We start from the raw sequence: 25,176 nt of genomic DNA, 5'->3' as shown, positions 1-25,176 counted from the left end.
GAACTCACGCGCGGGGAGGAGGAGGAGCTCGAGGGCCAGAATCGCCAGGCCCGGACGGAAAGTTTATCGGAGTGGAGGGCGATGCTAACGCCCTCCACACGTCCGATTGTCCGGGCCCTCCTGCCCATATTTCATATATGGTGCAGGAGGCGGGGAAGGTTGACCTTCCGCCTCACGCAGGTGCTCTCCGGCCACGGTTGCTTCGGAGAGTACCTGCACAGAATGGCGCGGGAGCCGACTGCGCAGTGCCACCACTGCGGCGAAGATGTGGACACGGCGCGGCACACTCTGGAGGAGTGCCCAGCTTGGGCCGAGCCGCGCCGTGTCCTTAGAGCCGCGGTGGAAGGGTGGGACCTCTCGCTGTCGACCGTGGTCGACCACATGGTCGACAGCGTGAGGTCGTGGAAGGCGGTGGCCTCCTTCTGCGATGATGTGATCGGGCAGAAGGAGGCCGCCGAGCGGGCCCGGGAACGGGACCCGGGCTCCGCGAGGCGTATTTGGGCGCGGGGACGACCCCCGCGCCGACGTGTGCCCCCCAGTAGGGGGGCGGAGAGGGTAGGGAGGGCGCGGGGGTCTCCCCCGCGTCAACGTGTGCCCCCGGTGATGGGGGGCGGAGTGGGGTTGGCGCGGGGAGTTCCCCCGCGCCCTGTTATGCCCCCACCACTGGGGGCGGTGAACTCGGGGGCCCGTGGTGTGAGCTGACCCGGGCCCCCGGGGGGGAGCATAGCTCCCCCCGTGATAGGCCGACACCCCCCGGGTTAGTTTCCCGGTGTAGGGGGGTGTCGGTCCGTCCCTCCCCGATTGGGGAGGGGGATCCGTGGGGGGTATTGGGTGAGGAAGGGTCGGGGCGTGCCGGATCACGCCTCCGACGGCCCTTCCTTCCGGTGGCGGCGTCTTCTTGCCTCGGCCGGGGCTGGTTCCTTAGGGATACCGGCTCCGAGCGGGGCACGTAGACTCCGGGAGCCGTGGGTGGACCGAGCTGGGGCTCGGGAAGCCCAATCCGAAGGCTCCAGGGATGGGGACACCGGGCGGGTCCCTCCGCCCGAGGTCTTATAGCGTAGGCAGTGGGGGAGGCTAACCCCCTCCCCCGGGGTGGCATGTATTAGCTGGGAGGTGTCCTGTTGAGTACTCGCGTGATCCAGGCACCTCCCATGTAGCTTAGGTGGGCGTGAGGTTTTAGTGGGTAGTCTCCGGGGGCTCCGCCCCCCGGAGAGAATCCCACATAACCCCGGCTTCCCCCAGGGAGTCGGGGTATGTATAAAACATTTCCTCACGATAAAAAAAAAAAAAAAAGGGTTAGGGTTAGGGTTAGGGTTAGGGTTAGGGTTAGGGTTAGGGTTCGTATAATAAAAACCTTGATGTTGTGGGGGAGGCTGCCGATACGGCAGCAGCTGCGGCGGGGGAAGAGACGGCAGCGGTCACTGACGGGGAGGGGATGGCAACGATTACTGCCGGGGAGGACGCGGTCGTGGTCATCGCGGACGAGGACTCGGATGGGGATGAAACAATCATCTCCATCTCGAGCTCCGTCGGCTCGATCGTGACGCGCGGGGGCGCGGAGAAGCGGGGCGCGACATCTGGGGTCTCTGACCCCAAGCGTGCCCGGTTAGAGGGGGGGCAGCACACCCGCGGCGGGTCGGTGTCGCGGACGGACCCCGGGGAGGGCTCGTCGGGGACGCCCACCATGGATCTGGCCCTCGGCGGCCGCGCCGAGAGGAGTCAGACGAGGAGGGTGGATGACCTCATCGAGCTGGGTGGGAGGATGCCGACAGCGCAGCTAGTAGGGGAGGTGGAGGAGGCGATGTTGAGGGTGGAGAGAGTCTCCACCGTCTCAAAGGGCCTCAAGGGGGACCTGGCTAAAGACTTGCGGGATTGTTCTGCAGTCGCCAGGGCCCACTGCACCACCTTGATGCAGCGGTGCTTTACCGGGATGGCGTGGCAGGGTAGCCAGGAGGTGGCCCGCCTCCGCGAGCAGAACGCGGCCCTCGCGAAGGAGGCGGGTGACCTCCGGGCGAGGCTCCGGTCAATGGAGGCCGGGCGGCGGGCGAACACCGACAGCGGTCGCCGGGCGGGACATGCGCCAATAGGGGAAACGCCCCCCGCCTCCTCGACAGCGGGGGTCCGTACGCGGGGGATGGAGGCGATGGGACCGTCGGGGGAGGGAGCGGGAGTTTTGGACTCCGAAGCCCTGCTTCTCCGGGTCGGCGCGCTGATAACGGCCAGGAACCGGGAGCTAGAGGCCCGGATGGAGGAGCGGTTCCGGACGATTCTGGCCGGGTTGGCCCCGGCCCTCCGGGCGGAGGGTAAATCGGCGCGCGAGGCGACGCCGGTGGCTTCTCTGCCGGCGACGTCTGTCACCAAGGGGACTGGACCGGTGGTCGTGTCCAACGTGAGGGTGGTGCCCCCCGTTATCATTCCGCCACCGGTCGTCCCGGCCTCGTGGATGGAGGTGACGAGCAAGGCGGCGAAGAGGGCCAAGAAGAAGATGGCCGCGGAGGAGGCTGCGGCGAGAGCAGCCGCGGCCGAGGCAGCTGCCGCCGCTTCACGGCTGCAGGCTGCGAGGGAGCCGAGGGCGGCGGGCGGCGCACGAGTGCAGGGCGGCGCGAGCGCGGCGAAGCCCGCCGCCGGGAGGGACGGTGGCCTGGGACGCACCCCCAGAACGGGAGCAGTGGCCATCACCATCCCCGAGAGCTGCAAGCTCACTTATTCGGAGGTGATGGCCAGGGCAAAAGAGAGGGTGGACCTCAAGGCTATCGGGATCGAGTCGGGGGTGCTTCCCAGGCGGTCGAAAACCGGCGGGATCCTCCTGGAGGTCAGGGGCACGGGGTGCCAGGAGAAGGCACGGGCCCTCTCCGGGAGGATCGCCGAGGCGCTTGGGGGGACCGGGGTTAAGGTCTCCCAGGCGGTCAAGCGCGGCGAGGTGCGCGTGGCGGGCCTGGACGACTCGGTGTCGCCCGGGGACGTAGCGGCGGCGCTGGCGGCGGCGGGGGGGTGTTCCGCGGCGGAGTTCCGGGTCGGCGAGATCCGCAGACCCGCCTCGGAGCAGGCGCTGGGCTCCTGTTGGGCCCAGGGCCCCCTCGCGGCCGTCAAGAAAGTGTTGGCGGGAGGCCGGCTGCTGGTCGGCTGGTCCTCGGCCCGCGTCGAGGCGCTGAGGGAGCGGCCCCTCCAATGCTTCCGTTGTTTGGAGACGGGGCACACGCGGGCGACATGCAAGAGCGCGGTCGACAGAGGCGCGATGTGCTACCGCTGCGGGGCGGCGGAGCACCGGGCTTCGGCCTGTAAGGCCGCCCCCAGGTGTCCGCTCTGCGCGGACCTGGGGAGACCATCGGGCCATAGATTCGGGGCCAAAGCGTGTGCCCCGGCTCCCAAGAGGGGCCGCGCGGCGACGAAAGAGAAGGGCGCGTCTGGGGCTGCATCCGCGCAGCGGCCGCAGACGGCGCCGGGGGCCCGGACCTCCCAGGGAGGGGACTCTGCAGAGCCCATGTTAGAGTAGGTACTTTTAATCCTACTCCGGTTCTGCAGGCGAACCTCAACCACTCGCGCGCGGCACAGGACCTGTTTGTCCAAGCCGTGCGCGAGTGGGGGGCTGGGCTGGCGGTTGCGGCGGAGCCGTACGCAATCCCCGAACACCCCTTCTGGGTGGGGGACGAGATCGGCTCCGTAGTAATAGTGGCGGGAAGCCGCCCCGGGTCCCCGTCGGTCTCCCTTCTGGAGCGGGGCGAGGGATTCGTGGCGGTGCAATGGGGGGACATCGCGGTTGTCGGGATCTACATCTCGCCGAGCTGTGGCCTCGATCAATTTCGGGGGTTCCTGGGCGGGCTGAACAGCTGCATCGCGCGGTGCAGCGCCCGCCCGGTTCTCGTTTTGGGAGACTTCAATGCCCACGCGGTATCGTGGGGGAGTCCCAGGACGACCACTAGGGGTAGCGAGGTGTTAACCTGGGCGGCCGGCCTGGATCTCCGGTTGATTAACCGGGGATCCACGCCGACGTGCGTGCGTCCGCAGGGGGTCTCGATTGTCGACCTGACATGGGGGACTCCCTCGGCCGTGCGCCGGGTGTCGGGATGGAGGGTGGCCGAGGAGATAGAGATTGCGTCAGACCATACGCCCATCGTCATGGACGTGTGGCCCACCCTCCACGCGCGGGATTCCCGGCCGGGCCGGGGGGACCGACGGCCGCGATGGGCCTTGAAGCGGCTGGACGCGGACGCGTTCGGGGCCGCGGTAGCCGCGGCGACATGGACGGGGCCGGCCCTGTCCGAGCTGGCGCCTGCGCAAGGGGCGAGGCGGCTGCGGGAGGTAATGACGGCGGTGTGCGACACCGCCATGCCCCGCAGCCGGTTCGCCCCCAGGAGGGCGGCGTACTGGTGGTCCGCCGGCATTGCGGAGCTCCGGCGTGCCTGCAATGCCGCGCGGCGTCGGTACGGCCGAGCGCGTAGGAGGCGCGACGACGAGGAGGCGACGGCGGGGCTCGGCGGGGAGTACCGAGCCGCGCTCGGGGTTCTCCGCAGGGCTATCGCGCGGGCCAGGGCCGACGCGTGGTCGGAGCTCGTCGGCACGGTGGACTCCGATCCATGGGGGCGCCCGTACAAGCTTGTCATGAACAAGCTGCGCGCGTGGGCGCCTCCGGTGACGGAGTCGATGGACCCCCACCTGCTCGAGGGAGTGGTGGCGTCCCTCTTCCCGCGAGAGGGGGGACAACTGCGCCGCTCCCATTGGGAACAGGAGCCTCTCTCCTGGTCCGCAGAGTGGGAGGTGTCGGCCGGCGAGCTGGGTGAGGCGATGGCCAGGGCGCGGCGGGTGGGCCGCAAGGCCCCGGGCCCGGACGGGGTGCCGGGCCGCGCGTTGGTCTTGGCCCTGGAGGGGGGACTCGCCGCCGAACTCCGGCAGCTGTATAACGGCTGTCTGAGGGAGGGGGTGTTCCCCACGGAGTGGAAGTCGGGCAGGTTGGTCCTCCTTCCGAAGGGGGGCAAGTCCCGGGACTCGCCCTCAGGGTACCGGCCAATTTGTCTGCTGGACGAGGCGGGGAAGTTGTTCGAGCGCGTACTCGTTGGACGCCTCGTCCGGCACCTGTCGGCGGGAGGGGTCCCCGATCTGAGCGGGGTTCAATTCGGCTTCCGGGAGGGTCTCTCCACCGTCGACGCTATTCGGCGGGTGAGGGCTCTCTCGGAGGCCTGTACGAGGGGGGGCGGTGTTGCGTTGGCGATATCCTTGGATATCGCTAACGCGTTCAACACCGTCCCCTGGGATCGGATAATGGAGGCCCTGGTCTTCCACCGGGTGCCTCTGTATCTCAGAAGGGTGATTGGGAGCTATCTCTCCGACAGGGGTATAGAGTATCCCGGCCGGTACGGGATGGTGCGCAGGGGCGTCGTGCGCGGGGTTCCGCAGGGCTCGGTGTTGGGCCCGTTGCTGTGGAATCTTGCGTACGATCGCGTCCTGCGGGAGGAGATGCCTCCCGGGGTCAGCTTGACGTGTTACGCCGACGACACGCTGGTATTGGCCACCGGGAGGTATGCGAAGGAGGCCATCTGCCTGGCGGAGCGCGGCGCGTGGCGCGCGGTGCGCGCGATCCGGTCGCTGGGCCTAGAGGTGTCCGTCGAGAAAACCAGGGCCATGTGGTTTCTCCGCTCGGCCCGGTTGGCGGCGCCTCCCCAGTGCTGGATCTGCGTGGGGGAGGGGATGGTCAAAGTCGGGTCCCAGATGCGGTACCTGGGACTCGAGCTTGACGGCCGGTGGCGTTTTGACCGCCACCTTGAGTCGCTGGCGCCCCGGGCGGAGAGGGCGACCGCTGCGCTCGGTCGCCTTCTCCCGAATCTCGGGGGACCCTGTGGACGGGTGCGTCGTCTGTTCGCGGTGGTGGTGCGAGTTTTGGTCCTGTACGGAGCCCCTGTGTGGGCGCGCGATGTCTTGGCTAGGGGGCGGAGTGGCGGCACACGGTCGCTGCTGCGTCGCATCGAGCGCAGGCTGGCCATAGGCATCGTGCGGGGGTACCGCACCATTTCATACGCGACGGCGATGGTGATGTCGGGGCTGATCCCCCTCGAGCTGGAGGCCCGCGTGTTGGCGGATGTGCATACGCACTCCAGGGAACTCCGGCTCCGGGGGGTGGCCCCGGATCAGGCGCGGCTCATGGTGGATGAGCTCAGGCGACATGCTCGGCGGCACGCAGCCCGGGAGTGGCGCGATAGCCTTCCCGGGACGAGGGAGGGCGAGAGGCGGGCCGTTCGGGCCATCCTCCCGGTGTTCGATCAATGGAACAGGGGATGGATGGGGCATAGGGTCTCCTACCGTGTGACGCAGGTGATGAGCGGGCACGGGTGCTTCGGCGACTACCTGTGTCGCATCGGGAGGGAGACCGGGGAGGCGTGTCACCACTGCGGCGAGCCGCGGGACACGGCGCAACACACTCTGGAGGAGTGTCCGGCATGGGGGGGAGAGCGCCGTGCCCTGCGGCGCGCGGTGGGCCACGACCTCTCGCTCCCGGCTGTCGTCGCTGCGGCAGCCCATGGCGAGGAGGCGTGGAGGGGGTTCGCTTCCTTCTGCGAGCGGGTTATGCTGCGGAAGGAGGCTGCGGAACGGGATCGGGAGCGTAATCACGATCCCGGCCGAAGGGGGGGGAGGCGGCGCAGGGTACGCCCCGGGGGCGTACCCCCGTTGCGACGCCTCTGACGCGAGCGGGGACGCCCTTGATGATCTCGAGGCGGGGGATCGGATATCCCCTTACACTCGGTCACCAACGGCGTCCCCGGAGGCCGCCGGGCATCTCGAGCGGGGGCTCGGATGCTCATCGGGCGGCCTAACAGGGGGGAAGGCGCCACGTCGTCCGTTGCGTGGTGCCTTCGGATAGAGTAGGTACGGGAGGGGGCCGCGTCCCCCCCTGGGTGGTATGCTAAGGCGGGGGCACACCGGATTGACATGCGCGCGCAGAGCACGGGTGCCCCCAGGAGTCTAGGGACGGACGGGGAGGAGTTAGTGGGTATACTCGGCGTTGCACCAACCAGCCGAGGAGTCCCACATAACCCGGACCACCCCCCCCCGGGGGGGTTCGGGTATCCGTAACGAGATTACCTCCTCGGAAAAAAAAAAAAAAAAAAAAAATAGGGTTAGGGTTAGGGTTAGGGTTAGGGTTAGGGTTAGGTTAGGGTTAGGGTGGGGACCAAGGGGATATGGGCTTAGTAGTGGTGATTCGGATCCACTGCTAGGTATACCACAGTGGTGGTGGTCATATCCCTAAAATCCTCTACGCTCCACCTCCTCGTGGTGGTCCCTGGGAACACACATAGTTGTGTGTTGCTAACGGAGCGAGGGGTATTCCGCGGGAAGTAGTCCCAATGATGTGTGAGGCGATGCCGGCGGGATCTTCGGATCCTGGCAGGGCCTCCCTTGCCGGTAAGGCTCACACGGAGGGATGAAAAACCGCGGATTGGGTCCTGCGATAACGACCGGGGAGGTCGCCGCAGGGCCCTTGCCGTAAACCGGTGGTCATGTTTTACCGGAACGGTGGTCTTGCCTTAACCGGCCGGGCCGCGAGGATGATAACCTCTATAAAAAATCCCCAACCCTAAGCTTCGGTGCGCGGTGAGAGGGTACGCCCTGGCAACAGGGCGTGGCTGGTGGGGTACACCAGTCGCGAGCGCACCATCCACCACTGGATACCTGGCGCCTCCAGTGTGTACATAGCCTTACCCGGGTAGTGGGGGCTCTGCCCGGGTGGACCTCATTTCCCGCCACACTCGTGGGACTAATTATGGAGTACACTAAAAATAACATTGTAGAGGGAAAGGAGGGGGTACCACACCCGAAAGTGGTAGTGGAGGGAGTGGGGGCGGTCTTAGACCTCTCCCAGGAGGAGACGCACCGGACCTCAGTTGTTGGGGACCGGCCCTTCCTCCGGCCGGAGAGGGGAACGAGGGGGCGTGGTCGGCGCGGCGAGTCGGTGGACAGATTGTCCAACGTCTCGACCCAGTCGGCCCCCCCCATCCCCAGCGTTGCGGGCGTAAAACGCTCACTGCCGCCGACTCCGGGCAGGACGTCGCCGACTCCGTCGGTCGGCAAAAGGGAGCGGCGAGAGGACGATGTCCGCTCGGATATAAGGGCCATGCTTCCCGGGGAACTGTCCGCATTTATTGCGGAACAGTCCGATATCACCCGGGAGCTTGCGGAGGCGAGCCGCAACCTTAAGGGTACCCACCTTAAGGGGATCCGCGACGCCTCCGCAGATATTAAGGCGGCAGTGAGGGAGTTGGAGCGTAGGGGTGTCCAGGCTGGACCCCCTGCCGACTCCCGCGGCCCTATATCCCAAGCGGACGCCGGGGACGCCGCGCTGCGGCTGGAGAATGCAGCGCTCCGGAGGGAGCTGTTGGAGACCCGCGACACGCTTCGAGCCATCAGGGGGGAACTGATGGTGATGAAGCGGTTGCGGGACGCTCCCCCCCTGCCGCAAGTCTCCACCCCGGAGGTCGGCGAGGTCACCGCGACCCCGGCGACGCAGCTGGACCTCATGGCCCAGATGCGGGCCCTCATGGAGGAGGGCCTCAGATCCCTCCGCGAGGAGATGCGGAGGGAGCTGCGCCGGGTGACCGGGCATGGTGCCCGTGGGGACCCCCGGCCGCCGCCGCCGGCCCCTCCGGCGACGCCGCGGCCCGCCCCTGCGCCTGCTCCGCCGACGCCTACGCCTGCCCCTGCCCCTGCCCCGGGGACAGGGGAGAAAAAGAAGAAGAAGAAGAAGAAGAAGGGGAAGAAGGCTGGGGAGGCTCCCCAGCCTTCGGTCGCCCGCCCGGCCCCGTCCCCTGCGCCTGCACCGGGCACCCCGGCTAAACCGGGATCCTGGGCGGAGGTGGTCGGGAGGCGGGCCATCTCCGCGGCCAAGGCCGCAGCTAAGGCTGCGGCCCAAGTAGCGGCAGCCGTATCGGCCGGCGCCGCTACGCCTAGGAAGGCCGCTGCCCCCGCCCCTAAGAGGGGTAAGGCGGCGGCGAAGATAAAGGCTCCCCCCCGGTCAGCGGCGGTGACGATCACCGTCCCGGAGGGGAGCAAGGCCTCCTACGAGGAGGCCATTAGGAGGGCCCGCCAGGGCGTCGATCTCGACGCCCTGGGCATTGGGGCCCTCAATTGGAAGCGGGCAGTAACCGGGGGCCTCATTATTGAGGTCCCCGGTGCCGACGGGGGGCCCAAAGCTGACGCCTTGGCCGCCAGGATGGCCGCCGTCCTGGGGGGGATAGATGTGAGGGTGTCCAGGCCCGTCAAGAAGGCGGAATTCCGCCTGACGGGCCTGGAGGTCTCGGTAACCCCCCGGGAGGTGACGGAAGCGGTGGCGAAAGCCGGGGGCTGTACCGCCGAGTCGGTCAGGGTGGGGGAACTCAAGGCCCCGCCCAACGGACTCGGCACAGTATGGGTGCAGTGCCCGGCTGTGGCGGCCGTGGCCATTCAGAAGGCCGGGAGGATTCGCGTGGGGTGGTCCACCGCCCAGGTGGTGGTGCTGGCACCACGGCCAATGCAGTGTTTCCGCTGCCTGGCCCTTGGCCACGTGCGGCAGCGGTGCACTGCAGAGGTCGACCGCAGCGGTCATTGCTACCGCTGCGGGGACGCCACGCACCGGGCGGTGGACTGTAAGAGTCCGCCCCACTGTGTGGTCTGCGCGGCCTTGGGAAGGCCAGCGGGCCACAAGGCGGGGAGCAATGCGTGCTCCCCGCCGCCAAAGGGCAAAAAGAAGGTAAAGGGGGCCGGCGGTGTGGCGCCCCCCCAAACCCCGGAAATACCGGGGGCAAAGTCGGCCACTCCCCCAACCCCTAGGGAGGGGGAGTCGATGGAGGTGGAGGCGGGCCCCAGCGGGACGGGGGGAAATGACCCCCCGCCACCCGCACCGGCGGCTAAGGAGGGGACCAGCGCGATGGCCAATTAATGGCCCATATTCCGCGCTGGTCCCCTCTCCCGGTACTCCAGGCCAACCTCAACCACTGCCGCCAGGCGCAGGACCTAATGGTCCAATGCCTGGAGCAGTGGGGGGTTGGCCTGGCCGTCGCCACGGAGCCGTACAGAGTCCCGGACCACCCACACTGGTCCGGGGACGATGACGGCTCCGTGGCGATATGGTGGCGTCGCCACTCGGCGACTGTGCCCCCCTGCTCCGTGGTCGAACGGGGCAGGGGGATGGTTATGGTAAAGTGGGGAAGGTTTCTGGTCGTGGGGTGCTACAGCTCACCCAGTTACGACTCCGCCGAATTAGGGATGTTCCTGGACCGGCTGGGGCTTATGATAGCCCCGTATATAGCCGGTCCAGTGTTGGTCCTGGGGGACCTCAACGCGAGGTCCTCCACCTGGGGTAACCCCGGGACCAACGCCCGAGGCGGAGTCCTGGAAGACTGGGCGGAGGGGATGGAGCTCCGGTTGTTAAACCGGGGCTCCGTGCCTACGTGCGTGAGGTGGAACGGCTGGTCGATTGTGGACGTGTCGTTCGCGACGGCCGCCGCCTCACGCCGTGTGTCCAATTGGCGGGTCTGGAGTGGAGAGACCTTGTCGGACCACAGCTACGTCCTGATGGACGTGGCTGTGGTCTCGGACTCGCCATTGGACACGCCCCTCCGACGTGGCACCCCGTCAGCGCCAAGATGGGCGCTGAAACGACTGGACGGGGACCTCCTGAGGGCCGTGATTATCGGCTCCGCCTGGCCTTCGGCCAGGGAGCGCGAGGCAGACGAGGGGGCGGCTTGGATCCGGGGCACGTTGCAGATGATCTGTGACGTGGCGATGCCCCGGGTCCGAGCTCAGCCCCCGAGAAAGTCAGTCTACTGGTGGTCGGGGGAGCTGGCCGAACTCCGCAGTTCGGCCGGCCGAGCCCGCCGCCAGTATGCCCGCGCCCGTCGCCGCCATTTTCTGGGCGGCGACGCGGAGCCGAGGGTCGCCGAGCTGTACAGGGAGTACAGATCGGCGGCCGTGGCCCTCAAGCGTGCAATTGCCGCTGCTAAGGCCAAGGCCTGGGATGAGCTCCTGCTCACCCTCCGTGACGATCCGTGGGGACGCCCGTATAAGGCGGTGCTTGGGAAGCTCCGCCCCTGGGCGTCCCCGGTCACGGAGCGGCTAGACCCGGAACTTCTGGGGCGCGTAGTGGATACCCTCTTCCCCCTGAGTGAGGGGGGGAGGGAACGCGCCCCGGGTTCGGCCATTCAATGGTCGGACGAATTCCGGGTCACCGAGTGGGAGCTGTACCAGGCCGTCCGGGAGCTCCGGGCCAGGGGCAAGAAGGCTCCTGGCCCCGATGGGGTTCCCGGTGGTATAATGGCCTTAGCTATGGAGGTCCTCGCCCCGGCGTTCAGGAGCGTCATGGACGCGAGCCTGCGCCGGGGAGTCTTCCCCACTGTGTGGAAAGAAGCGTGCCTGGTTCTCCTCCAAAAGGAGGGGAAACCCGCAGAGTCTCCCTCTGCCTACCGGCCGGTGTGTCTGCTCGACGAGGCGGGCAAGTTGTTCGAAAGAATTATTGCTGCCCGCCTCGTTGAGCATCTGTCGCGGGGTGGTCCCGACCTGAGCGACAGCCAGTTTGGGTTCCGGAGGGGGCGCTCCACTGTAGACGCATTGGAGCGCCTGCGCCTCCTCCGGGAGCAGGCTGTCGCTCGGGGCAGGGTGTTGATAGCAGTGTCATTGGACATTTCCAATGCGTTCAACACCCTGCCCTGGTCGGAGGTAATGGGGGCGCTGGACCATTTCCAGGTGCCCCCTTATCTCCGGGAGGTGGTCGGCGATTACCTCCGCGACAGAGAGGTGGTTTACACCGGCCGGTATAACACCGTTTACAAGAGGGAGACGCACCGCGGCGTTCCACAGGGGTCGGTCCTCGGACCGCTCCTGTGGAACTTGGCGTACGACGCGGTGCTGCGGGTTGTCCTCCCCCCGGATACGGGTGTCATCTGCTATGCAGATGACACCCTGGTTTATGCCGAGGGGGAGGACTGGAGGAGAACCAGGCACCTGGGTGAGGCTGCCCTGGACTGCGTGGTCGGGCGAATCCGGAGAATGGGGTTGACCGTGGCCGCCACAAAAACCGAGGCGATTTGGATGCATTCGCCTCGGGCGTGGCGGCTACCCCGCGGTCAGGATCTCCGGATTCGCGTCGCTGAAACCTCCGTCGCGATCGGGCCCAGGATGAGGTACCTGGGCCTGATCATAGACGGCCGCTGGCGATTTGATGGACACTTCGAGCTCCTTGCCCCCCGACTAGAGAGGACGGCAGCCGCATTGGCGCGGCTGCTGCCGAATGTCGGGGGGCCGGATTTGAAAGTACGCCGCCTCTATGTGGAGGTGGTGCGGTCTATAGCCCTGTATGGGGCCCCCGTATGGCACCGCTCGCTCGAGGCCAGCACGCCTAGCCGCAAGCTCTTTGAAAGAGTGCGGCGGCGGCTGGCCTTGCGGGTCATACGGGGGTACCGCACCATCTCCACCGAGGCGGCGGGACTCCTCGCCGTGATTCCACCCTTCACTGTGGTGGCGGCGGAGCGGGCGAAGCTATACCACATCGCCCGCTCCTTCCGCCGCCCGCCGGGGGTGGAACTCACGCGCGAGGAGGAGGAGGAGCTCGAGGGCCAAAATCGCCAGGCCCGGACGGAAAGTTTATCGGAGTGGAGGGCGCTGCTAACGCCCTCCACACGTCCGATTGTCCGGGCCCTCCTGCCCATATTTTATATATGGTGCGGGAGGCGGGGAAGGTTGACCTTCCGCCTCACGCAGGTGCTCTCCGGCCACGGCTGTTTTGGAGAGTACCTGCACAGAATGGGGCGGGAGCCGACGGCGCAGTGCCACCACTGCGGCGAAGATGTCGACACGGCGCGGCACACTCTGGAGGAGTGCCCTGCTTGGGCCGGGCCGCGCCGTGTCCTGCGAGCCGCAGTGGGCGGGTGGGACCTCGCGCTGTCGACCGTGGTCGACCACATGGTCGACAGCGTGGGGTCGTGGAATGCGGTGGCCTCCTTCTGTGAGGACGTGATGTCCCGGAAGGAGGCCGCCGAGCGGGCCCGGGAGCGGGACCCGGGCTCCGCGAGGAGGGTGTGGGCGCGGGGACGACCCCCGCGCCGACGTGTGCCCCCCAGGAGGGGGGCGGAGAGGGTAGGGAGGGCGCGGGGGTCTCCCCCGCGCCAACGTGTGCCCCCGGTTGTGGGGGGCGGAGTGGGGCTGGCGCGGGGAGTTTCCCCGCGCCCTGTTGTGCCCCCACAACTGGGGGCGGTGAACTCGGGGGCCCGGGGTGTGAGCTGACCCGGGCCCCCGGGGGGGAGCATAGCTCCCCCCGTGATAGGCCGACACCCCCCGGGTTAGTTTCCCGGTGTAGGGGGGTGTCGGTCCGTCCCTCCCCGATTGGGGAGGGGGATCCGTGGGGGTTATTGGGTGAGGAAGGGTCGGGGCGTGCCGGATCACGCCTCCGACGGCCCTTCCTTCCGGTGGCGGCGTCTTCTTGCCTCGGCCGGGGCTGGTTCCTTCGGGATACCGGCCCCGAGCGGGGCACGAAGACTCCGGGAGCTGTGGGTGGACCGAGCTGGGGCTCGGGAAGCCCAATCCGAAGGCTCCAGGGATGGGGACACCGGGCGGGTCCCTCCGCCCGGGGTCTTATAGCGTAGGCAGTGGGGGAGGCTAACCCCCTCCCCCGGGGTATGATGATAGCTGGGGGGTGTCCTGTTGAGTACTCGCGTGATCCAGGCACCTCCCGTGTAGCTTAGGTGGGCGTGAGGTTTTAGTGGGTAGTCTCCGGGGGCTCCGCCCCCCGGAGAGAATCCCACATAACCCCGGCTTCCCCCAGGGAGACGGGGTATGTATAAAACATTTCCTCACGATAAAAAAAAAAAAAAAAAAAAAAAAAAAAAAAAGGGTTAGGGTTAGGGTTAGGGTTAGGGTTAGGGTTAGGGTTAGGGTTAGGGTTAGGGTTAGGGTTAGGGTTAGGGTTAGGGTTAGGGTTAGGGTTAGGGTTAGGGTTGGGGAGGAGTCCCCGATCTGAGCGAGGCGCAGTTCGGCTTCCGGGGGGGTCTCTCCACCGTCGACGCAATTCGGCGGGTGGGGGCTCTCTCGGAGGCCTGTACGGAGGGGGGCGGTGTTGCGTTGGCGATCTCCTTGGATATCGCCAACGCGTTCAACACCGTCCCCTGGGATAGAATTTCGGAGGCCCTGGTCTTCCACCAGGTGCCTCCGTACCTTAGGAGGGTGATCGGGGACTATCTCTCCGACAGGAGCATAGAATATCCTGGCCGGTACGGGATGATTCGCAGGAGCGTCGTGCGGGGGGTTCCACAGGGCTCGGTGTTGGGCCCGTTGCTGTGGAACCTCGCGTACGACAGCGTCCTGCGGGAGGGGATGCCTCCCGGTGTCAGCCTAACGTGTTACGCCGACGACACGTTGGTGCTTGCCACCGGGAGGTATACGAAGGAGGCCGTCTGCCTGGCGGAGCGCGGCGCGTGGCGCGCGGTACGCGCGATCCGGTCTCTGGGCCTAGAGGTGTCCGTCGCTAAGACCAGGGCCATGTGGTTTTACCACCGGGCCCGGCTGGCGGCGCCTCCCCAGTGCTGGATCGCCGTGGGGGGGGGGGAGCGGTCGAGGTCGGGTTCCAGATGCGGTACCTGGGACTCGAGCTCGACGGCCTGTGGCGTTTCTGCCGCCACATCGAGTCGCTAGTGCCCCGGGCGGAGAGGGCGACCGCTGCGCTCGGTCGTCTTCTCCCGAATCTCGGGGGACCCTGTGGACGGGTGCGTCGCCTGTTCGCGGTGGTGGTGCGGGTTTTAGTCCTGTACGGAGCCCCTGTGTGGGCGTACGATGTCTTGGCCGGGGGGCGTAGCGGTGTGCGAGCACTGCTGCGCCGAATCGAGCGCAGGCTGGCCATTGGCATCGTGCGGGGGTATCGCACCATCTCTTACGCGACGGCGATGGTGATGTCGGGGCTTATCCCCCTCGAGCTGGAGGCCCGCGTGTTGTCGGACGTACACGGGTACGCCAGGGACCTCCAGCGGAGGGGGATGGCTCCGGATCGGGTGGCGCTCGATGTGGCGGAGTACAGGGGCCGCGCTCGGCGGGCCGCCGCCCGGGAATGGCGCGAAAGCCTTCACGGGACGGAGGAAGGAGGGAGGCGGGCCGTTCGGGCCATCCTCCCCGTGTTCGACCGGTGGAACAGGGGATGGATGGGGCATAGGGTCTCCTACCGAGTGACGCAGGTGATGACCGGGCACGGTTGCTTCGGTGTGTACCTGTGTCGCATCGGGCGGGAGGCCGAGGAGGCGTGTCACCACTGCGGCGAGTCGCGGGACACGGCGCAGCACACTCTGGAGGAGTGTCCAGCGTGGGCGGGTGAGCGCCGTGCTCTGCGGCGCGCAGTGGGCCATGACCTCTCGCTTCCGGCTGTCGTCTCGGCGGCAGCGGGCGGCGAGGGGGCGTGGAGAGGGTTCGCCTCCTTCTGTGAGCAGGTAATGCTGCAGAAGGAGGCTGCGGAACGGGGTCGTGAGCGAAATCACGATCCCGGCCGAAGGGGTGGGAGAAGGAGACGCAGGGCACGCCCCGGGGGCGTGCCTCCGTTGCGGCGTCCTTAACGCGGGCGGGGGCGCCCTTGGTGATCTCGAGGCGGGGGACCGACGGTCTCCTTATACTCGGTTGCCAATGGCGTCCCCGGAGGCCGTCGGACGTCTTGGGCGGGGGCCCGGACGTCCATCGGGCGGCCTAAATGGGGGGGAAGGCTTCACGTCGTCCGTTGCGTGGCGCCTTCGGATAGAGTAGGATAGGGTGGAGGCCGCGTCCCCCACCCAGGGAGGAATGCTAAGGCGGGGGCACACCGGATAGACATGCGCGCGCGGACCACGGGTGCCCCCAGGAGCCTAGGGACGGACGGGGAGGAGTTAGTGGGTATACTCGGCATTGCACCCACCAGCCGAGGAGTCCCACATAACCCGGCCCACTCCCCCCCGGGAGGGGTCGGGTATCCGTAATAGTGATTACCTCCTCGGAAAAAAAAAAAAAAAAAAAAAAAAAAAATAGGGTTAGGGTTAGGGTTAGGGTTAGGGTTAGGGTTAGGGTTAGGGTTAGGGTTAGGGTTAGGGTTAGGGTTAGGGTTAGGGTTAGGGTGGGGACCTAGGGGATATGGGCTTGGCAGTGGTGACTCGGATCCACTGCTAGGTATGCCACAGTGGTGGCGGTCATATTCCTAAAATCCTCCACGCTCCACCTCCTCGCGGTGGTCCCTGGGCACTCACGACTGTGGGTGGCTAACGGAGCGGGGGGTACGCGGCAGGAAGTAGCCTCGACGATGTGCGAGGCAATGCCGGCGGGATCTTCGGATCCTGGTAGGGGCACCCTTGCCGGTAAGGTTCGCACGGAGGGGCAAAAACTGCCGAGTTGGGACGGGATTTTCGGTGACGGACCAGGGCAAGGCTGGGTGTTTCACAAAATTGACATGGACGGCACAAAGGAAAAGAGTTTAGTTTACGGTGCAGGGGAGGGATACCCCAGTACCGGCGCGACTGTTGGTGGGCGAGCAGGCCACAGCGCGTCGTTATCCAACGACTGCGAGCCGAAGGTGGTGGACCACTGGGCCCCTTCGGAGGTAAATACTACCAGCGAAGCTGTGGTGACGGAAACGTCATCACAGATTTCGGGAGACTCGGACGCGGGCGTGTCGCGCGCGGGAGCCGAGATGCGGGGGGCGGACGGAGCTCCGACGGGGAAGCGGCCCCGGCTGGAGCCGTCCGTGGCAGGAGGGGGGCTGCAGACGCGCAGCGGGAGGGTCGTCGGGGGGACCCCTGAGGAGGGCTCCTCGGGGGCGGGTGTTGAGCAGGTGCTCAGCGACCGCGCCGAGAGGGGCCAGCTCCACAAAATCGCGGAGCTAATGGAGTCCGCGGGGAAGCTGCCGACGGCGCAGCTGGCGGAGGAGGTGGAGGACGCGATGAGACGTGTGGAGGGCGTCTCCACCGTCTCCAGGGGCCTCAAGGGCAATTTTGCCAAGGAGCTCAGGGATTGCTCCGCGCTGGCCAGGGCCTATTGCACTACGCTGGTGCAGCGGGCATACACTGGCACGGCGTGGGGCAATAGCCAGGAGGTCGCCCGTCTCCGCCAACAGACCGAGGCCCTCGCCAAGGAGGTACAGGACCTCCGGGCGAGGCTTCGCGTCGCGGGGGCGGAGAAGCGGGCGGTCGCGGGAAAGACGGCCCCTGGGGCGGTACCCTCCGCCTCCTCAGGCGGGACCGCGGGGACGGGACCGGCGGCGGAAGCGGCGACGCGGGCGGCGGAGGGGGCGGGGGTACTGGACCCTCAAGCCCTTCTCCTCCGCGTCGACGCGATGGTGGCGGCCAGGAATGCCGAGCTGGAAACGAGAATGGAGAATCGTTTCCGGGCAATCCTGGCCGGGATGGTTCCGGCTCTCCAGGGCAGGGGGGGAGGGACGCGCGATGCCCCGCCGGTGGCTTCTCCGCCGGCGGTGGTCGAAACCAGGAGGACTGGGCCGGTGGTGGTGTCCAGCGCCGGGGTGGTGCCACCCGTGGACATCCCGCCGCCGGTCGACCCAGCCTCCTGGTCGGTGGCGAAGTCGAGGTCCGCGAGGAAGGCGGAGAGGAGGCGGGCAGCGGCGGAGGAGAGGGCGGCCATAGCCCTCGCCGCCGAGTCGGCGGCCGCTGCTTCGGCGAAACGGAGGACGGCGACCGGGGGTTCGGCGGTCGGCACGCGAAAGGGGGCCGGCGCGATCACGGCGAAGCCGTCAAGTGGGAGGGTTGTTGCCCTGGGGCGCGCCCCCAAGTCCGGGGCCGTGGCGATCACGATCCCCGAGAGCTGTAAGCTCACATACGCGGGAGTGATCGCCAGGGCCAGAGAGGCAATAGACCTCAAGGCGCTGGGGATTGAGTCGGGGGTGCTCCCCAGGAGGACCAAGACGGGGGGGATCCTCCTGGAGGTAAAGGGCCCGGAGGGCCAAGAGAAGGCACGGGCCCTCTCCACGAGGGTCTCTGAGGCCTTACAAGGGACTGGGGTTAAAGTCGTCCAGGCCGTCAAGCGAGGCGAGTTGCGCGTCGCTGGCCTGGACGACTCGGTTAGCGCAAGGGAGGTCGCGGCGGCACTTGCGGCTGCGGGGGGGTGCTCGGAGGCCGAGTTCCGGGTCGGAGAGATCCGGAGGTCCGCCTCTGAGCGGGTGCTGGGCTCCTGTTGGGCCCAGGGCCCCCTCGCGGCCGTCAGGAAGGTGGTGGCGGGGGGCCGGCTGCTGGTCGGCTGGTCCTCGGCGCGGGTGGGGGCACTGAGGGAGCGACCCCTTCAGTGCTTCCGCTGCTTGGAGACGGGGCACACGCGGTCGACCTGTAAAAGCACGGTCGACAGGAGCGCGAGGTGCTATCGGTGCGGTGCGACCGAGCACCGCGCCTCGGCCTGTGGGGCTGCCCCCAGATGCCCGCTCTGCGCGGATCTGGGGAGGCCCTCGAACCACAGGTTCGGGGCCAAAGCGTGTGCCCCGGCTCCGAGGAGGGGTCGCGCGGCGGTGAAGGGAAGAGGGGAAAAGTCGGCGGCTGCACCCGCGCGGCAGCAGCCGACTACACCGGGGGCCCAGTCCCCCCAGGGGGGGGAGCCTGCAGAGCAAATGTCAGGGTAGGCTGTTTTCAGGCCTATTCCGGTTCTGCAGGCGAACCTCAACCACTCGCGTGCGGCCCAGGACTTGTTTGTCCAGGCCGTGCGCGAGCGGGGGACTGGGTTGGCAGTGGCGGCGGAGCCGTACTCCGTTCCCGATCACCCCTTCTGGGTGGGGGACGAGGCCGGCTCCGTCGCCATAGTGGCGGAGGGCCGCCGCGGGTCCCCGTCGATCTCCCTTCTGGAGAGAGGCGAGGGATTCGTGGCGGTGCGGTGGGGGGACATCGCGGTCGTCGGAGTTTATATCTCGCCGAGCCGTGGCCTCGATCATTTTCGGGGGTTCCTGGGCGGGCTGAGTAGCTGCATCGCGCGGTGCAGCGCCCGTCCGGTTCTCGTCCTGGGAGACTTCAATGCCCACGCGGTATCGTGGGGGAGTCCCAGGACGACCACTAGGGGAAGCGAGGTGTTAACCTGGGCGTCCGGCCTGGATCTCCGGTTGATCAACCGGGGATCCACGCCGACGTGCGTGCGGCCGCAGGGTGTCTCTATTGTCGATCTGACATGGGGGACGCCGTCGGCCGTGCGCCGAGTGTCGGGATGGAGGGTGGCGGAAGAACTAGAGCTGGCCTCTGACCACACGCCCATAGTCATGGACGTGTGGCCCGCCGCCCTCTACGCGCGGGATTCCCGGCACGGCCAGGTGGACCGACGGCCGCGATGGGCGTGGAGCAGGGCGGACGAGGACCTGTTCCGGGCCGCTGTCGCCGCGGTAACGTGGGGGGGGCCCCAGCCGGCTGGGGGGGCACCGGCGCGCGGGGCGGAGCGGCTCCGGGAGGTGATGACGGCGGTGTGCGACACCGCGGTGCCCCGGAGCCGGTCCGACCATAGAAGGGCGGCATACTGGTGGTCCGCGGGCATTGCAGAGCTTCGGCGTGCCTGCAATGCCGCGCGGCGCCAGTATGGCCGAGCGCGCAGGAGGCGCGACGACGAGGAGGCGAGGCTCCACGGGGAGTACCGAGCCGCGCTCGGGACTCTCCGGAGGGCCATCGCGAAGGCCAAGGCGGACGCGTGGTCGGAGCTCGTCGGCACGGTGGACGCGGATCCGTGGGGGCGCCCGTATAAGCTTGTAATGAGCAAGCTGCGCGCGTGGGCCCCCCCACTGACGGAATCGATGGACCCTCCCTTACTCGAGGAGGTGGTGACGTCTCTCTTCCCGCGTGAGGGGGGACAGCGACACCGCCTCCATCCGGGCCAGGAGCCTCTCTCCTGGTCCGCGGAGTGGGAGGTGTCAGCCGGCGAGCTCGGGGAGGCGGTGACCAGGGCCCGTCGGGTGGGCCGCAAGGCCCCGGGTCCTGACGGGGTGTCGGGCCGCGCGTTGGTCTTGGCATTGGAGGGGGGGCTCGCTCCCGAACTCAGGCGGCTGTTCAACAGTTGTCTGAGGGAGGGAGTGTTCCCCCCACTATGGAAGTCAGGCAGGCTGGTCCTCCTTCCAAAGGCGGGCAAGTCCCGGGACTCGCCCTCCGGGTACCGGCCAATTTGCTTGCTGGACGAGGCGGGGAAGTTGTTCGAGCGCGTTCTCGTTGGACGCCTCGTCCGGCACCTGTCGGGGGGAGGAGTCCCCGATCTGAGCGAGGCGCAGTTCGGCTTCCGGGGGGGTCTCTCCACCGTCGACGCAATTCGGCGGGTGAGGGCTCTCTCGGAGGCCTGTACGGAGGGGGGCGGTGTTGCGTTGGCGATCTCCTTGGATATCGCCAACGCGTTCAACACCGTCCCCTGGGATAGAATTTCGGAGGCCCTGGTCTTCCACCAGGTGCCTCCGTACCTTAGGAGGGTGATCGGGGACTATCTCTCCGACAGGAGCATAGAATATCCTGGCCGGTACGGGATGATTCGCAGGAGCGTCGTGCGGGGGGTTCCACAGGGCTCGGTGTTGGGCCCGTTGCTGTGGAACCTCGCGTACGACAGCGTCCTGCGGGAGGGGATGCCTCCCGGTGTCAGCCTAACGTGTTACGCCGACGACACGTTGGTGCTTGCCACCGGGAGGTATACGAAGGAGGCCGTCTGCCTGGCGGAGCGCGGCGCGTGGCGCGCGGTACGCGCGATCCGGTCTCTGGGCCTAGAGGTGTCCGTCGCTAAGACCAGGGCCATGTGGTTTTACCACCGGGCCCGGCTGGCGGCGCCTCCCCAGTGCTGGATCGCCGTGGGGGGGGGAGCGGTCGAGGTCGGGTTCCAGATGCGGTACCTGGGACTCGAGCTCGACGGCCTGTGGCGTTTCTGCCGCCACATCGAGTCGCTAGTGCCCCGGGCGGAGAGGGCGACCGCTGCGCTCGGTCGTCTTCTCCCGAATCTCGGGGGACCCTGTGGACGGGTGCGTCGCCTGTTCGCGGTGGTGGTGCGGGTTTTAGTCCTGTACGGAGCCCCTGTGTGGGCGTACGATGTCTTGGCCGGGGGGCGTAGCGGTGTGCGAGCACTGCTGCGCCGAATCGAGCGCAGGCTGGCCATTGGCATCGTGCGGGGGTATCGCACCATCTCTTACGCGACGGCGATGGTGATGTCGGGGCTTATCCCCCTCGAGCTGGAGGCCCGCGTGTTGTCGGACGTACACGGGTACGCCAGGGACCTCCAGCGGAGGGGGATGGCTCCGGATCGGGTGGCGCTCGATGTGGCGGAGTACAGGGGCCGCGCTCGGCGGGCCGCCGCCCGGGAATGGCGCGAAAGCCTTCACGGGACGGAGGAAGGAGGGAGGCGGGCCGTTCGGGCCATCCTCCCCGTGTTCGACCGGTGGAACAGGGGATGGATGGGGCATAGGGTCTCCTACCGAGTGACGCAGGTGATGACCGGGCACGGTTGCTTCGGTGTGTACCTGTGTCGCATCGGGCGGGAGGCCGAGGAGGCGTGTCACCACTGCGGCGAGTCGCGGGACACGGCGCAGCACACTCTGGAGGAGTGTCCAGCGTGGGCGGGTGAGCGCCGTGCTCTGCGGCGCGCAGTGGGCCATGACCTCTCGCTTCCGGCTGTCGTCTCGGCGGCAGCGGGCGGCGAGGGGGCGTGGAGAGGGTTCGCCTCCTTCTGTGAGCAGGTAATGCTGCAGAAGGAGGCTGCGGAACGGGGTCGTGAGCGAAATCACGATCCCGGCCGAAGGGGTGGGAGAAGGAGACGCAGGGCACGCCCCGGGGGCGTGCCTCCGTTGCGGCGTCCTTAACGCGGGCGGGGGCGCCCTTGGTGATCTCGAGGCGGGGGACCGACGGTCTCCTTATACTCGGTTGCCAATGGCGTCCCCGGAGGCCGTCGGACGTCTTGGGCGGGGGCCCGGACGTCCATCGGGCGGCCTAAATGGGGGGGAAGGCTTCACGTCGTCCGTTGCGTGGCGCCTTCGGATAGAGTAGGATAGGGTGGAGGCCGCGTCCCCCACCCAGGGAGGAATGCTAAGGCGGGGGCACACCGGATAGACATGCGCGCGCGGACCACGGGTGCCCCCAGGAGCCTAGGGACGGACGGGGAGGAGTTAGTGGGTATACTCGGCATTGCACCCACCAGCCGAGGAGTCCCACATAACCCGGCCCACTCCCCCCCGGGAGGGGTCGGGTATCCGTAATAGTGATTACCTCCTCGGAAAAAAAAAAAAAAAAAAAAAAAAAATAGGGTTAGGGTTAGGGTTAGGGTTAGGGTTAGGGTTAGGGTTAGGGTTAGGGTTAGGGTTAGGGTTAGGGTGGGGTCCGAGGACCTGTGGCCTCTACAGTGGGACCAGCTGTCCCACTGTCGAGCCGTTCTCTCTATTTGAGGGATGTCACAGGTCTAAAGTCCTCTCGCTCCACCTCCTCGTGGTGGACCCTGGGAACACACATAGTTGTGTGTTGCTAACGGAGCGAGGGGCATTCCGCGGGAAGTAGTCCCAATGATGTGTGAGGCGATGCCGGCGGGATCTTCGGATCCTGGCAGGGCCTCCCATGCCGGTAAGGCTCACACGGAGGGATGAAAACCGCGGGCTCTGTGTCCTGCGGGTAACGACCGGGGAGGTCGCCGCAGGGCCCCATACCGTAAACCGGTGGTCATGTTTTACCGGAACGGGGGGCTTGCCTTAATCGGCCGGCCTGCGAGGAGGATAAACCTCTATAAAAAGTCTCTATCCCAAGCTGTGGTACCGTGGCGATGGGAAATTCCCGAACTATGGGAGACTCCCGGACTAAGCGCCGGGGGTGGGCGGTGGATGCACCGCTCGCGAACGTTGTACACCTCGGGATACCTGCCGAACTCCCGTTGCAAATAGGCTTACCGGGGTAAGCGGCTCTGCCCCGGCGGACACCCCTTTCCGCTAGAAGTATTAAGGGCAACGAGTGAAGGGCCCCCAGAAATGGGGACTTAGTAACCAGGCCCGATTATGAAAAATGGAAATTCGAAACGACGTGCCTCGGACCAGTGAAGAGGAGAGGGAGGGGATACCACGCCCGGAAGTGGTTGGGGAGGGTGTGGTGGTGCCGGTGCCAACGGGGTTGGAGCAGCCGGTCCCGGCTGTGCCCGCGCCGCTGGTGATGGGACCACCGCCGGCTCCGATTCCCCGGGATCTCAGGCCCCGGCATGGGAGGGGTACTCTGGCGCCCGAGCCGGAGGATGATCGGGGTTCAAATATCTCGGTCGGCTCCAACAGCAGCGCTGCCAAGAAGCGCAAGCGGGAGCGCGAGCGTCTGGAGGATCCCGCGCGGCCGGAGATAAGGAGCATGCTTCCCGGGGAGTTGTTCGCCTTCATTGCGGAGCGATCTGACGATATCCGGGAGCTGGCGGACACTAGCCGCCACCTCAAGGGGACCCACGTGAAGGGTTTCCGCGAGTCCTCCGCGGACATCAAGGCGGCGGTGAGGGAGCTCGAGCACAGGGGCGTCCAGGGGGGACATCCTGTTGCTGGGTCCGACCCTGCCTCCCTCGCCGAAAAAGTTATTCTGAGACAGCGGAACGCCGAACTGGAGATGGAGCTGCGGGACACCCGCGACACCCTTGAGGCCTTAAAATGGGAGCTCATGATGACCAAGCGGTTGCGTGATGCTCCCACCATGCCGGCAAACCCAGCCCTCAAAGCTGTCGGCAACACTGTCGGGGACGTCGCGACGCTCGCGGCATCCAGGGCACCTCCGTCGGGCGAATCCGCCCTGGAGTTGATGGCCCAAATGCGGACGCTCCTGGAGACGAGCCTCGACTCCTTCCGGGACGAAATGCGAAGGGAGCTGCGTCGCGCGGTCGTGGCCGTTTACCCGGCCGCGGATACGCATAGGGCCCCCCGACCGCCGCCTCCCGGGCCTCCAGCGCCGCCAACGCCTGCACCGGGGCCAGCACCAGCTCCCCCAGCGCCGCCGCGGCCCGCCCCTGCGCCTGCTCCGCCGACGCCTGCCACTGCCCCTGCCCCGGCGTCGGGGGCGGCAGGGAAGCAGAAGAAGAAGAAGAAGAAGGGGAAGAAGGCTGGGGAGCCTCCCCAACATTCGGTCGCCCACCCGGCCCCGTCCCCTGCGCCTGCACCGGGTACCCCGGCTAACCCGGGGACCTGGGCGGAGGTCGTCGGAAGGCGGGCCATATCCGCGGCCAAGGCCGCTGCTAAGGCGGCGGCCAAAGTAGCGGGAGACGTCTCGGCCGGCGCCGCTAAGCCCAGGAAGGCCGCTGCCCCCGCCCCGAAGCGGGGTAAGACAGCGGCCAGAGTGAAGGCCCCGCCCCGCTCTCCGGCGGTCACACTGACCGTACCGGAGGGGAGTAGGGCCTCCTACGAGGAGGCCATTAGGAGGGCCCGCCAGGGCATCGATTTGGATGCCCTTGGCATTGAGGGCCTCAAATGGAAGCGGGCGGTCACTGGGGGCCTCGTAATAGAGATCCCCGGAGCCGATGGGGGCCCCAAGGCCGACGCCCTGGCGGCGCGGATGACGGCTGTCCTCGGGGACATGGGGGTGAAGATCTCCAGGCCCGTAAAGAAGGCGGAATTCCGCCTCACGGGCCTGGAGGTGTCGGTCACACCCCAGGAGGTAACCGAAGCGGTGGCTCGGGCCGGGGGCTGCACCGCCGAGTCCGTTAGGGTAGGGGAGCTTAAGGCTCCGCCCAACGGGCTCGGTACCATATGGGTGCAGTGCCCGGCCGTGGCGGCCCTGGCCATTGAGAAGGCCGGTAAGATACGAGTGGGGTGGTCCACCGCCCAGGTGGTTGTGCTGGCGGCTCGGCCGCTGCAGTGCTTCCGCTGCCTTGCCCTGGGGCATGTTCGGCAGCGGTGCACTGCGGAGGTCGACCGCAGCGGTCACTGCTACCGCTGCGGTGACGCCACCCACCGGGCGGTAGAGTGCAAGGCGCCACCCCACTGCGTTGTTTGCGCGGCCTTGGGGAGACCGGCGGGCCACAAGGCGGGGAGCAAGGCGTGCTCCCCGCCACCAAAGGCCAAGAAAGGAAAGAGGGGTGTGGGCGGTGTGGCGCCCACCCCAGTTGCGCCCCCGGATACTCCGGTGGCGAAAACGGCCGGTCCCCCAACCTCCAAGGGGGAGAGTATGGAGGTGGAGGTGGCCCTCAGCGGGACGGGGGGTAACGACCCCCCGCCACCCGCACCGGCGGCTAAGGAGGGGACCAGCGTGAAGGCCAATTAATGGCCCATATACCGCGCTG

The sequence above is a fragment of the Halictus rubicundus genome, unplaced genomic scaffold (assembly GCF_050948215.1).
Source record: "Halictus rubicundus isolate RS-2024b unplaced genomic scaffold, iyHalRubi1_principal scaffold0049, whole genome shotgun sequence".
Taxonomy (NCBI): domain Eukaryota; kingdom Metazoa; phylum Arthropoda; class Insecta; order Hymenoptera; family Halictidae; genus Halictus; species Halictus rubicundus.
Note: the sequence above shows the minus strand (reverse complement) of the source record.